This window comes from Astatotilapia calliptera, chromosome 4 (genome assembly GCF_964374335.1).
Source record: "Astatotilapia calliptera chromosome 4, fAstCal68.1, whole genome shotgun sequence".
Taxonomy (NCBI): Eukaryota; Metazoa; Chordata; class Actinopteri; order Cichliformes; family Cichlidae; genus Astatotilapia; species Astatotilapia calliptera.
This window is the reverse complement of record NC_137425.1, coordinates 35,005,401-35,019,314: the sequence shown is the minus strand read 5'-3', so window position 1 is coordinate 35,019,314 and position 13,914 is coordinate 35,005,401. Positions and strand designations below refer to the sequence as shown.

Sequence of the window (13,914 nt, the reverse complement as noted above, 5' to 3'; positions counted from 1 at the left end):
TCTGGGACTCTCCTCAGCTCTTACTGGGACAGTGGCGCGGCTGCCCCTCTGTTGGTCTTCCTTGGTCTCTTGTGTTCTGGGGGCCTCTGGATGTCTCGAGTTTTGATCTCCTCCATACCTGCTTCATGCCCTGGAGGACGGGGCTGTGGCCCCCCCACACCCTCTAACAGATCATTACATGGAGAAACCTTTGGAATGCAAGCATGCTGATCCACACAGGTATGCACACAGGTGTACACACGGGTATTCACAGACGCGGACTACAGCTTTCTTGGCTGCTGCCTCAAAGCACATTGTGCGCTGTCTATCTTGCGTGCTGCACAATATCGTTTATTATTTAGTATCTACTGATATCTACTGCTAGCTAGTTTATTGTGATGGTGCTGTTTTTTATTATGTTGCTCTTTGTTGTTTGCTTTCTCTTCTGTTTTTTTTCTCCATACAGGTGACCCAGGTGTTTTTTTTTTTCTTTCTTCCCCCCTTCTCACCGTCTCTTCTCCCCTTTGGTTTTCTTTCTCTCCCTCTCTTTCTTTCATTCTTTCTCCCTGTCCTATCCCCCAGTCATGTCTGTCCCGTTTGTAGCAACTGAAAATAAAATAAATTCATAATTATAATAAAGGTCAATCAAATGGACCAATATGGCAAGGCCATGATGATCCACTTGGTAAAATAAATCCGCTTGGCATCTTTCTTGGCCTTAAGACAACAATTCTGATGCTAAAGATCCAAACGGGACAAAAAAAAAAAAAAAAATCAAGCACATTGTCCTAACCTTAACACCATAATGTTTAACAGTTAATACCCTCAAGTTGAAGGATAACCACCCAACACTAGAAGTACCCACTGATGTTTTCTAGAGACCTTTGAAAGATACACTCTCAGAAAAGATGTCTTACCCACTTTTTGTGTTCATGTATTTTAAAACGCACACACACAAATAATTGAGCACATTATTCTCCAATCACGTTGCAATTTGTGTGCACCATTATTCTATTTTTAACTGTCATAAAATGATCATTGGTTTCTTTTGGTGTGAGAGCTGAGGCGAGGAATGAAACGAAAGAAAAAGACAGGAAAGTCAGTCATTCGGTTAAAGACATTCAGCAAAATAATATTCAGGTCACAATTTCTAAAAATGTATTCAGTAGAAAACAGTAACTAGCGCATCCTAATGTGAGACTTTCCCATCCCCTTATTGAAAGATAAAAATGATTTACTGATGTTTTCCTGCTTTATATAGATGTGTGTTAATCTTAGCAGAGTTGTGTTTTTTCTACTGATGATTTTTTTACAGTTAGAACTGCAGTAAATTATTTTAATTTACTCAGTTTTCATGCAACCTTTGGAAGCTTTCCATGCCACATCACCTTGTTTGAGTCTTTCTGTTGGAGCTATTTTATTTTTTTCAAGAGGTGCAGTAGTGAAGGGAGAGGAGTCGGATGCTGGGGGTCTGGGAGGATTTGTGGCTCCCAGAGTGGAGGAAGAGAGGAGGTAGGTCTGTGGGCAGGCTGGGTTCTGGAGCAGGGTAAAGAGCATGGTGGTTTGGGTCCAGAGCATATTGAGTCTCACAGAGGTGGGGAGCAATGTGGAAGGTGCAGGAAGCAGGGCCAGTTGAGAGTGGGAAAGTGAAAAAAAGAGAAACAGGAGAGTTCTTCTGGTGGTTGAGCAGGTGGATCATAAATTCATGAAGGTAGGTATAACAGTTTGCCAGAAAATCACGGCCACAACCGGTCCTTAAATATGGAGGTCTCTAATGAATTATTACTTCCAGATGCAGGGAACAGAAAGCCCAGGAAGGTAGCTCCACCGGAAGGAACCACCCAAAGCTTCCTGGAGAGAAAATGGTACAAACCCCCCAGCCTGCCCTCAATGCTGACATAATAGGTTATATTGTGGTTCTAAACTGATGTGGTGTGAATGTGAGCATGAATGGTTAAACCTGCAACTGCTAAGATTGTATGGTGCTTCTCACCCTGTGATAGCTGGGATAGACTCCAGCAACCATATGTGGGTTAAGTCCCAGTTGGACATGTCTACTATGGCTGATAAAAAAAGAGAAATTACGATGACTGTTTAAAACGTATACATTGAGAAATAAAAGCATTTCTGATCGTTAAAAAAAAAAAAAAAAAAAGAGAATTCCCCAACACTGTTTGACAAGTTTGACGAGCATCTTGACTTTTGGTCTTTGGATATTAACAGTCCTGGTTGTGTGACTTCTTGTTTAACAGAAATGTTACAGAGAGCATTTGCAGTGCAGCCTTTAATTGCTAGTAATTCACATGTTTTTAAGATTTAGACATAAAGCAGATGCCTCAGAGAAATCACTAATAACACTAAGGGCTGGACGGATTGTTCTTAGAAAGGTGTCTGTTTCTCATAAAGCCTGATTGTGTCTCATCCATAATTGTGTCCAAGAACTCTTTCATTCTGTTAGCAAGTACTAAAGTCATAATCTCATAGTCATCATTGAGCAGAAAGATGGGTCTCCAATTATCAATAAGAAGTAAGTCTTTGTTTGGCTTTGGAATAAGTGTTATGAGACCCTGAGTAAGAGTAGGAGGGAGGATGTTATTCTCTACACTTCCTATGAAAAGCTGCAGTAAGAACGGAGCCAGGAGATTAGAAAATGATTCATAAAACTCTGCAGTTAAACCATCTGTGCCGGGAGATTTGTTGGCCTTAAGTGCAGAAATAGGATTACAAACGTCCTCCACAGTCAGAGGGCTGTCACAGTGACTTCTATCTTCCACAACAATAGTTTTTAGGTTTTTAATATTATTGAGAAACAGCGTTGAGACATATATATATATTCTACTTTTCTAAATGATTGACTATTTCAATGGAGAACCTAAATGACACGGACCCGTGTTTGTTATTACATATCTCTATTTTGAATGTGACAAGTCTATCATTGCCTGTTATTCATAGGTATTAACAGAGTTTTTGGCCTTTTTTTCCTCTATAAAAGCTAATTGACTCTTTACAGTGGCCTGCTATGGTTAATAATAACATGTTCAGTCATGAGTGAAATCAAAGCTTTTCTTCACTTTAGCATTTAACATTCCCAACAATATAATGTGATACCTTAATTAAAACACAGCTAATAAAACACAATTTTCTTAATGCAAACATCAGTGACTCAACATTAGCAACCAAAGGGTTCAGTCTGCAGCTCACACTCATGTGAAGCTACAGCCTCCCCCTTTAGTCTCTGTCATCCTTCTGCTCCTGCAAACACAAAACAAAGCAAGACAAAACCTCCACCCTTCTTCTACAGGCTGGGTGAATTGTTGTGGACATTCACTAATCCTAAAGTCGGCACCGTTTTTGTCTCAGTATCAAGTCTAGATCCTGGTTACCATAAAAATTGAAGGGGTCTACAACAACTACCATCCTCCTATCTTTATCCTGGTTGCAGCAGGGCCGGGAAATAACCCTGAAGTGATAGGTTACCAGGCAGGGTACACCCCGGACAGCTCACCAGTCTATCAGATAGAAACACACAGCCGTTTACATTCATGGATAATTTAGAATCATCAGTTAACCTAGCTCTAATAACTGCCTGACTTTTCCTCTCACACTGGAAACCAGAATACCCAGAGAGAAACCACTGCAAACTAGCCAGACTGTGGCCTTGAGCCCAGGAGCTTCTTACTGTGGAGCAACAGCACTAACCAGCATGCCAACAATGGAGGAAATACAGGAAAGCTATGATTTCCTGTATTTGATGCAATGAAGTTGAATTTCGTACAGATCTTTAAAGCCTGAGGCAATCGTGTTAAACACACGCGAGATGCTCACGTAAATCCAAGAGCTGCCCTTTTTTGTTCCTTTTTTTTCTCAGTGTGTTCCTCCTTCAGTTTGTCAATATAAAATTGTACTTAGCAGTCAGTATAAGCTTTGAGTGATATAAGTTTGCATGTGACAGAATACTGCATGATGACCTTTTGATGACTTAGATTTGATAAATTCTTCCTCACAGCGATAAAAGCTGAACCAGCTGTGATTATTTCACTCCTGCCAGGAAGAGGAGAGCTGGACACTTTATCTGCACTAACAAGAAGAGAACCACACACACACTCCCTACACACTAACATCCCTCTGCCTATGAATAGATGTATTCACTGTTGTATTACGTTTGTATATAAATAAAGACAAGTGCAAGAACAGAGCGCACATCACAGGCCCCACTCTGGTGGGAGCATCTGTGATCATGCCCTTGCAAGTAAAAGCTGCAGCGTCTGTGTGTTTCTACCTTTAGATTCTCAGCTGAAGAAGTGTCTTTAGAATAAATCTCTTGAGGAGTAAACATGACTTGGGATCTGATGATTTTTTTAGATATCTACAGATCAGAAATTATTTTAATCACAACTTAATTTGTAGAAACATTCTTATTACTAACCAAATCTGAAGTGCAAAGTAAAATTATTTCTAAATTATATAACAGCATCCGGCGGTGTAAAAACGACAGCACTCTGTATATTAAAGCGAAGTGGGAAAAGGAGGGTAATTTGACAATTACAGAGAAGTGTTGGGCTCACGCATGCAAGATACAGTGGGCTACCACTGGGTCTAATGTTTGGCATGAATTTAGCTGGAAAAGCATCATGAGATTTTTCATTACCCCTGCTCAACAAAGATATCGAGGACTTGGTGATAAATGTTGGAGATGTGGGGGAGACGGAGCTAACCATTTCCACATCTTTTGGGACTGTAAAGATATTCGCCAGTATTGCTCTCTAATCCATGATCATTTACAAAATGTTTTTTCATTTGTTTTTCCTTCAACTTTTGAGACCATGTTTTTGTGCAATGCACCAGTGGATAAACTGGATTCCAACGACAGAAGACTCCTGTACATCCTTCTGGCCGTAAGTAAAAAGCCTCTTACGAGAAGATGGCTTAAGCCTGAACCACCAACGATAGAAGACTGGATCCATTCTGTACAAGAGATCTATACGATGGAAAAAGTGTCATTTTCTCTTAAACTTCCAGGGAATATGGTCTAAATGGACAGACTATGTTAAGCATATGAGGTGTGATTTTGTGTACGATGTTACAACCCTGAGTACTACGTAAACCTGGCTGCCCTGCTGCCTCCTAACCCTAGTTTGTTTGTTTGTTTGTTTGTTTGTTTGCTGTTGTTTTTTTTTTGGGGGGGGGTTGTTTTTGTTTTTGTTTTTTTCTTCTTTTCTTTTCTCTTCTCTTTCTGTTTCTACCTGTGGCTCCCTATGTGTGTTTTGTTAGAGTCTTCCCAGTTTAGGTTTTGTAGAGTTTTGTGTTCAGCAATAAAAGCTGCCATTTTGAGTTCAGTCTTGTCTCCAGTGAGTTTGCGTTTGGGTCAAATTCCTGCCTGCACACAGCCGATCATGACATTATTGACCAAAGATAAGCTCACATGTCACCTCATGACACAGACACTTATTTCCACAGCATGCACGAGGACTGACAATAAGTGTCTATAAAGCCACTTCTATCTGCCACACCTGTGCTTCTGTCATGGTTGCTCTCCTCTCACTCTGTCATTTATCCACAGTCTGCCTCCCTCTGCTCCGTCAGCTGACGTCCTCTCTACACCACCTGCTGTGTTTTATCCTGCAAAAACACATTTAAGAAGCGTTGCACCGAGTAACGGGAGGAACTGCTATAAAATCCATTTAAAGGAGGTGGTGCTGAGTGCTGTGACTGGGGTCCCACCACTGACATCACGGGTGGAGGACATGTTGGAAAACTGCTACAAAGTGCTGTGCAGCCAGCAGAGCTTACAGTCTGTCCTGTGTGTCATACAGGCTCTCACACTTAGTGTTTCTGTGACACATTGAAGAGAAGTTTGTGTTGTTCACAGTTGTGCTTGTACTGAGTGACAGCTGACATGACCTAACAGGAATAATGTGTCTGTGCTGAATGAGAAGTAACACACAATGAAGTCTTGATGCATCTCAATCATCCAGGAAAGTGAGTCTGTTGCTTCTGTTCATCTGGACGCAGCGTTTTGTGGGAGAAACGTGTCGTCATCATCAGGTGACGTCTTCAGTCTCAGCTGCAGGTTTCAGTCTTACAAACAGGACATTTGCATAAAGACTGAAAGCAGCTGCAGGAACGATGGGCTGGGAGCTCCGTTCCTTCATCTTAATTATGCAGATTCTCAGGACCATTGATCAACAACCACTGATCCATGTCCATGAGTCCCATTCACAGAGATGTGGGAATGGCTGCAGTCACAGCATGTAAGATGGAAAGAAATGAGAAGTATTTAGCTGAAGTGGATTTGATTTATCTTAGTTCTTTTTTAACTTGTAGTTCTACATTGGAAGATTATTGTGATATTGAAATATAAAAATAAATTTATATTCTATTATTTTCTCAAAATAAGCGTCACACTCGTGGAAGCCGGTGTAGCCGCCGAAACGCCTGCATTTATGGAGACTTTCAGCCGGTAGAATCAAACTCTGTTGGTTCGTTTGCACGATAATGTTAATCACACACACGCGCGCACACACACACACACACAACAATTCTCACACTGGGGTTTTTGCAAATGATATCAGTGACCACAACCAAGACCACAAATAGCTTTTAAAGGAGATTTGAAGCTTTTCTGGCAGCAAGCTTCATGATTTATGGGACTATAACTGGAACAGAATCTACCTGATCACCAATGGTGACACTCCAGATCAAACCCTGATAACTCATAACCTACATGGTAATTTCAAGTGTGGGGGATGCATTAATTGTCAATACACCAAAAATGTCAAATCATTCAAAGACCCTATAGGTGACAAAGCCATTGCCACAAAGGGCTTTATCACATGCAGAACTAAAAATGTAATCTACATGATACAGTGCCCATGCAATAAGATATATATAGGAGAAACATCCCGCCCTCTTAAAGATTGAATTAATGAACACAGAAGTTCGATCAAGAGGAATGATTCAACCAGCCCTGTTGCAAGACACTTCAACGATAAACATCCAAATTCACCATTATTTTTCCGGCATTGAAGCCATTAAACTAAACCAAAGAGGTGGCAACATAAATTTTATCCGGAAAAAAAGAGAAGCATCTTGGATATTCCGTTTTAAGAGTCTGCACCCCAGAGGTATGAATGAGCATTTTTCGATCAATGAGGTTTTATGAACTACACCTTTTTTAAAAAGAATTATTTTTATTTTTTTATCCTAATTTTATCAGTTAAATTACTCTCACATGAGTAATGTTTATTCAAGTAATCTTGTTAGTTCAGCCAAAGAAGGAGTAGCGTGCTAGACATCTCACCTTAAGTCCTAATTTTAAGTCTAATCTTTAGAGACTTTACAATTTAGAGACATAAATAAGGTTCTTTTAACAAATGTGTTCCCATGTGATGATGTAATCTTGTTTTCTAATTCTAACGTGCTTTTACCATTAAAGACTGCCCCCCTGTTTTTGTTTTGTTTGTTTAAAATCTGTGTGTATATTTATAGCATCCTTCTTATGCATTTCATGCATGTGTTATTTTCAGACATATGGGGGTTATGTCCCCCCCTCCTCATCATTAATGATCTAGCCCAGTATTTACTTGGGCGGGACTTAACCAATTAACCAATACCTACCTATTATATGTCAGCTGACCTATCTATGAAGTTTTGACTGGTTAATTTGAATTTTTTTCTGTTTCCTGTCTTGTATTTAAGCAATTCTTTACAATGTTTTACTATGACCGTGATGAAGGCCACAAGCCGAAACGCGGTGGTCAATTATTAAAGTTGTTCTTCTTCCCTCAAGTGTTGCTGGAGTTCCTGCTTTTTTTATATACAAGTTATATGCCAGACAAAGGAGGAGGTGATCAGTGCAATATAAGGTGCAATGTGATGGGTGGTGGTGCACAGTGAGTGTCCAGGGTGCGAGGGGTCCTTGAGGATGACATTGCCAGTATATAAATGTCTCTGAGGGAGGTTAGTGTCGGGCCCAGGGCCGCTCTGCTGCCCTCACCACCCGCTGCAGTTTCCTCTTGTCCTCCACAGCAGCTGAACCACAGCGTGCAGCAGAAGGAGCTCCATGGTAGAAGTTCATTAGCAGTTTGTGATTAGCATTCTTGGACATACGTAGATCTTGTGGAGATACAGAAATTATTTTTACTGCAATAATATAACCTGCATTATTAACATTGCCTTAATAATATTACTTACAGGATTGATATTGTATCAAAGATGTTTGCCATCATATTAACCTTTTTCATTACAGGTGTAGCTATGATCATTTTATACACATTGCATATTTGTGCTCATTCAGAGTTGATGTTCAGTCTATTAAAGGTCTCAAGCTTTGTGAAGCGCTATGTCTTCACAATCCATTGTGTGGGTGACCTGGAACATAGAAGGCCGCGTACACGCTTGCAAACACATATAATCTAGAAACTTGCCAGGCCAAAGGTCTGGAATTCATTTAGCTTCTAACTGCATGTTAGTCTACTTGGTAACAGATGACAGGAGAGCAGTTAAGAAAGGGATCAGTCTTCAGGGACCATGTAGGCTTGAAATGTATTACCATGTATGGCAGGTGTTATCAAAAACTGAACTTTTGTATCTCTTTTTACACATTTAAGATGTACCATTGACTGTAATCGATGTATTTTAATCTGTAATTGACGCACGAGGGGGCGTAAAACCCTGATGCTATGAAATCATCATCTTGTGTATTCTTAGGGGGAGGCGTTTTGCTGATGTGATGCTGTATACTTCTTCTCCTGCGTGTGTTTTAATAAACTCATTGTCTGATTGCACTCTCCTGAGCCTCTGCTGGTGTGTTCTGTTGCTCAACATTTTTCGAACTCGAAACAATCTCAAATTAAAAACCAATGATTGATGCAAAACTCATTTGTTACTTTGGGTTTGCTAGTTTCAGTTTATTTAATATGAACTTTTAGTTATGTCATTTCTTCTTCAAGTAATGATTCAAGACAAAGAGAAGGTAATAAGGCAAAGACGTGGTATTGGCCACTAGTGAAGTGTGTGACTGTCAGGCTGCCAAACAAACCTCTTCTCCAGCACGTCACACTTGTGGAGCTTCCTGGAAACTGTGACTGTAACAAGAGCAGAGATCAGATGTGGAAAGGGCTCATTCAAGTTTAATTCAAATGTATCTGCACCTTTAACTTTATCTGCACCAAGTCTGATCTGTGTGATCATTCACATGATCTGAAAGCAACTTAAAATTCAAATATAGATCTTGGGGAAGAAACACTGACTCCACATTCACAGGAGACTGAAGACACAAAAATAAAAGAAATGAATCAGCCAGTTGACCAGTGTGCTTATTTTAGGAACTGTTTAATATTAGATTTTTCATAAACTCTGAGACATTGTAAGTACATTTGTAAATACACCCTCTAGTGTAAAATTTGTGTTGATGAAGATGAAACAAGGGTTGACATTTCAGCAAACAATGATCCCAAACACAGCCAGCTGGTTTCAGAGAGAGAAACTAAAGCTGATAGAACGGCCATTGACCTGAATCCTCACAGTTTATAGAAGGGGCCCTGTTGATGTGGAGAAACATCTGAGCACATGTGATGTGCAAGTTAAGAGCATTTGAGCATCTCATGGTGGTTACCTCAGAGACTATCTGTCACTTTGTGTAGAGCCACGCCCACAGCGCACAGAATACATGTGTTCGACTAATTTGTCCACCAGGAGGCATCTTGATGCTGTCATCATACACAAAGGCTTTTGTACAAAGTGTTAAACAAACTGCAGCAAGTGTGTTCAAGACTTTTTCCCTGTCTTATTTCTCTTTATTACACATAATCTATGGAAACGTGTGGTTTGATTACTTTGCATGTGTGGATTTGATGGGTTGTTGCCACATCTGGTGAGATTTTCATGTCAACAGAACCTTCTGAAATATATTTCTTTAGAAAATTGGTGACACTGGTGACATTCGTCCAATACCCGCTCTAGAAGAAGCCCTACAGTACAGAGATTCTAAAGACTGCAAGGTGGCATCAGCAGGTATTGAGGTAAGGACAGGAAGAAAGTGGAAGGCTGAGAAGGCAGTTGAGGTGGCGGAGTCACACCTAAGGCAGAAAACACTGGTGAGGGTCTTAGCAACAGGGGGAGCAGGCTTGGGGTACTTCCCAAAGGCCCAGGTCAGCAGGGCACAGGGAAAGGAGAGACACCAGCTACTCCAGGAAGAGGTCCGAGCAGGTGTGGAGGAGGGGCGAGTAAGTCGAGCTGTAGGCCTTAAGCGGCAGAGAGCATGGACAAGGTGGGAGAGCACCTTGCAGCGCAAGGTCACCTGGGCAAACATCATGCAGGCAGACTTCCACCGGATCCGATTCCTAGTGCAGGCAGTATACGATACTCTGCCAAGCCCAGCAAACCTCCATCTGTGGGGGAAGAGCGAGACACCTGTCTGTCCCCTGTGCTCTGGAAGAGGGACCCTAGAACACCTCCTTAGCAGCTGCCCAAGGGCCCTGGCCGATGGTCGGTATCGTTGGCGGCACGACCAGGTGCTCAGAGTAGTTGCTGAAAAGATTGCCTCAGCAATCAGCACCAGCAAGCATCATCATGCTCCGAGGAAGGCAATCTCTTTCATTAAGGCTGGAGAGAAACCCCAGGTGCGCCCGAATTTAACAACCGGCCTCTTCAACACAGCCTCTGATTGGCAGCTACAGGCTGACCTGGGTAAACAGCTACAGTTCCCTCAGAACATTGCAAAAACATCCCTCCGTTCAGACATGATAATTATTTCTGAGGCCTCAAAACAGCTGATCATGCTGGAACTCACAGTGTCCTGGGAAGAGCAGATCGAGGAGGCCAATGAAAGGAAACGAGGAAAGTACTAGGAACTAGTGCAGGAGTGCAGGGGAAGGGGCTGGAAGACTTTCTATGAGCCCATAGAAGTGGGTTGTAGGGGCTTTGCAGGACGATCACTATGCAAAGTCCTAGGCTGGCTGGGCGTGGCTGGGGCAGCCAAGAAGAGGGCCATCCAGGCTGTGAGTGAAGCGGCAGAGAAAGCCACAAGGTGGCTGTGGATCAAGAGGGCTGATCCGTGGGTAGCTACTGGTACGCAAGTCGGGGCCTGATCACCCCCAGCTGGGTCGCCTGGGCGAGGGTGTATGATGTTGTGAGACCCGAAACACCTGATGACCCCAGGATACATCACTGAAGATGCGTACCAGTGCATCCCGGAGATGTGTCTTTATAGTCTTTTATAGTTATAGGAAAGCTTGGCTGAGGTTGGAATCTGCCACACATGGAGTTGAAATGACAAAAGATGAGACTGAGAAAAAAATATGAGAAAACCGAAGCAAAAATCCTCCTTATATATGACTTTAATTATCCATAAAATCATCAACTACAACTATTGAACAGCGTATAAGTTAAAGTAAAAGCTTTAAAACCAAGTTAGTACAAACATCACTAATGTCACATAACTTTGTCTTGGGCAGTTAAAGGTGAGTCTGTCACGGTTCTTTGTGACCCAGCATTTTAACTTGTATTTTATATTGTGCTTCTAAGTCCTTGGTTGTGCTGTTTTGTGGGGAAACAGGAGGTGTATCACTCCTCCTGTTTCCCCACAGCGTTTACACTTCAACCTGCTGTTGGTGGCTTTTTTGCTGTGACATGTAAAAGTCACAGTGGTATAGTGTCTCTTTAAGACAACCCAAGTTGAGGGTTAATGTTGTCATCGGTATGCGCCACTGCCCTCTCTGTGAATGTGTGGACATGTGCTTGCACGCTAGTGCATGAGGAGGGACGGATTTTATGTTTTACCTCTCCAGACACCTTTCTTTTGCAACGTTATGGGTTGTACGAACACTGTGCTATGTTTGTAAACACTATGTTTGTTAAGCTGCAGCCGTTCAACCGGGCTTATATGGTTGCCGAAGAGAAGGTCGATCGTGGCTCAAGAGTTGGCAGTTCGTCTTGTAATCGGAAGGTTGCCGGTTCGAGCCCCGGCTCGGACAGTCTCGGTCGTTGTGTCCTTGGGCAAGACACTTCACCTGCTGGTGTTGGCCAGAGGGGCCGATGGCGCGATATGGCAGCCTCGCTTCTGTCAGTCTGCCCCAGGGCAGCTGTGGCTACAACTGTAGCTGCCTCCACCAGTGTGTGAATGTGAGAGTGAATGAATAGTGGTATTGTAAAAGCGCTTTGAGCGTCTCGAAAAGCGCTATATAAATGCAATCCATTATCAGGTGCATTAAAGGACACACTGTGGAATTCCCAGTGTGAGTGTGTATTCTCTCTGTACCAAAGACGCCTCGTCCCAGTGGCCCCCAGGATTACAGGCCCGTGGCACTGACCTCCCACATCATGAAGACCCTGGAAAGGCTCATCCTGGACCAGCTGCGACCCATAGTAAGACCACATCTGGATCCCCTTCAGTTCGCTTATCAGCCTCGTCTCGGAACAGAGGACGCCATCATCTACCTGCTCAATCGTGTCTACACCCATCTGGACCAGCCGGCGAGCACTGTGAGGGTCATGTTTTTTGACTTTTCCAGTGCTTTCAACACCATCAGGCCGACCCTCCTGGGTGATAAGTTAGCAGCGATGCAGGTGGATGCTTCTCTGGTGTCCTGGATTGTTGATTACCTGACAGGAAGACCACAATATGTACGTCTCCCACAGTGTGTGTCTGACAAGGTGATTAGCAACACAGGGGCACCACAGGGGACTGTCCTCTCCCCCTTCCTCTTCACCCTCTACACCACAGACTTCAGCCACTGCACAGAGACCTCCATCTTCAGAAGTTTTCTGATGACTCTGCGGTGGTTGGATGCATCAGCAGGGATGATGAGACAGAGTACCGGGCTGTGGTCGACTCCTTTGTCACGTGGTGTGAGCAGAATCATCTGCAGCTCAACGTGGCAAAGACCAAGGAACTGATCGTGGACTTCAGGAAGACCAGGAAACACTTGACCCCTGTTTCAATCCAGGGGGTCAGTGTTGACATTGTGGAGGACTATAAATACCTTGGAGTACACATTGACAATAAACTGGACTGGGCTAAAAACACCACAGCACTTTACAGGAAGGGCCAGAGTCGTCTCTATTTTTTGAGGCGACTGAGGTCCTTCAACATCTGCCAGAAAATGCTGAGGATTTTCTATGAGTCTGTGGTGGCCAGTGCGATCCTCTATGCTGTTGCATGCTGGGGGAGCAGGCTGAGGGTCGCAGATGCCAACAGACTTAATAAACTAATCCGTAAGGCCAGCAATGTTGTGGGGATGGAGCTGGACTCCCTCAAGGTGGTGTCGGAGAGGCGGATGCTGTCCAAGATAAAGACAATGTTGGATAACACCTCCCACCCACTCCATGACATGTTGGTCAGTCACAGGAGCTCGTTCAGTGAGAGACTGAGATTACCCATGATGCACCACTGAACGACACAGGAAATCATTCCTGCCTGTGGCCATCTCCCTGTACAACGCATCCACCTAACACACTGGTTACTGCTACAACTACACGTTTCTTTTCCAACTATTTATTTATAAGTGACTTATGTATGTATGTGTCACGGCTGCACAGCAGTCGTGTGGTGAATTGAGAAAAGGATCCAAGATGCAGGCACTGACTGGGGTGCGAGTGAAAATTTATTTGCAGAGGTGATAAAGTGACAAAACAGGAAGAGCAGAGCGGGGAGTAAACAAACCTAAACTGGGAAAACTAAAGAACAAAACTTAAACCAGACACTCACGGGAGGAGGAGCAAAATGCACAAAGAGAGATGGCAGAGAGACGCAGAATGAACACCAGGTAACAGAATAATGCAGACTGACATGGAGTTAAACAGACGACGCGACAGAGAGCACATGAAAACACAGGGCTTAAATACATGGGGAGTAATCAGGGAATGGGCCACAGGAGGGAGACACAGCTGGGAGCAATAAGGCTAACGAGACAGGGGAGAGGTAAAACTGAACAC

General features: G+C 43.0%; 1 pseudogene; it reads left to right on the top strand.

Annotated features, from left to right (window-relative positions):
• Positions 1-7,923: 7,923 nt before the first annotated feature.
• On the top strand, positions 7,924-11,106 carry LOC113017329 (uncharacterized; annotated as a pseudogene).
• Positions 11,107-13,914: the final 2,808 nt, after the last annotated feature.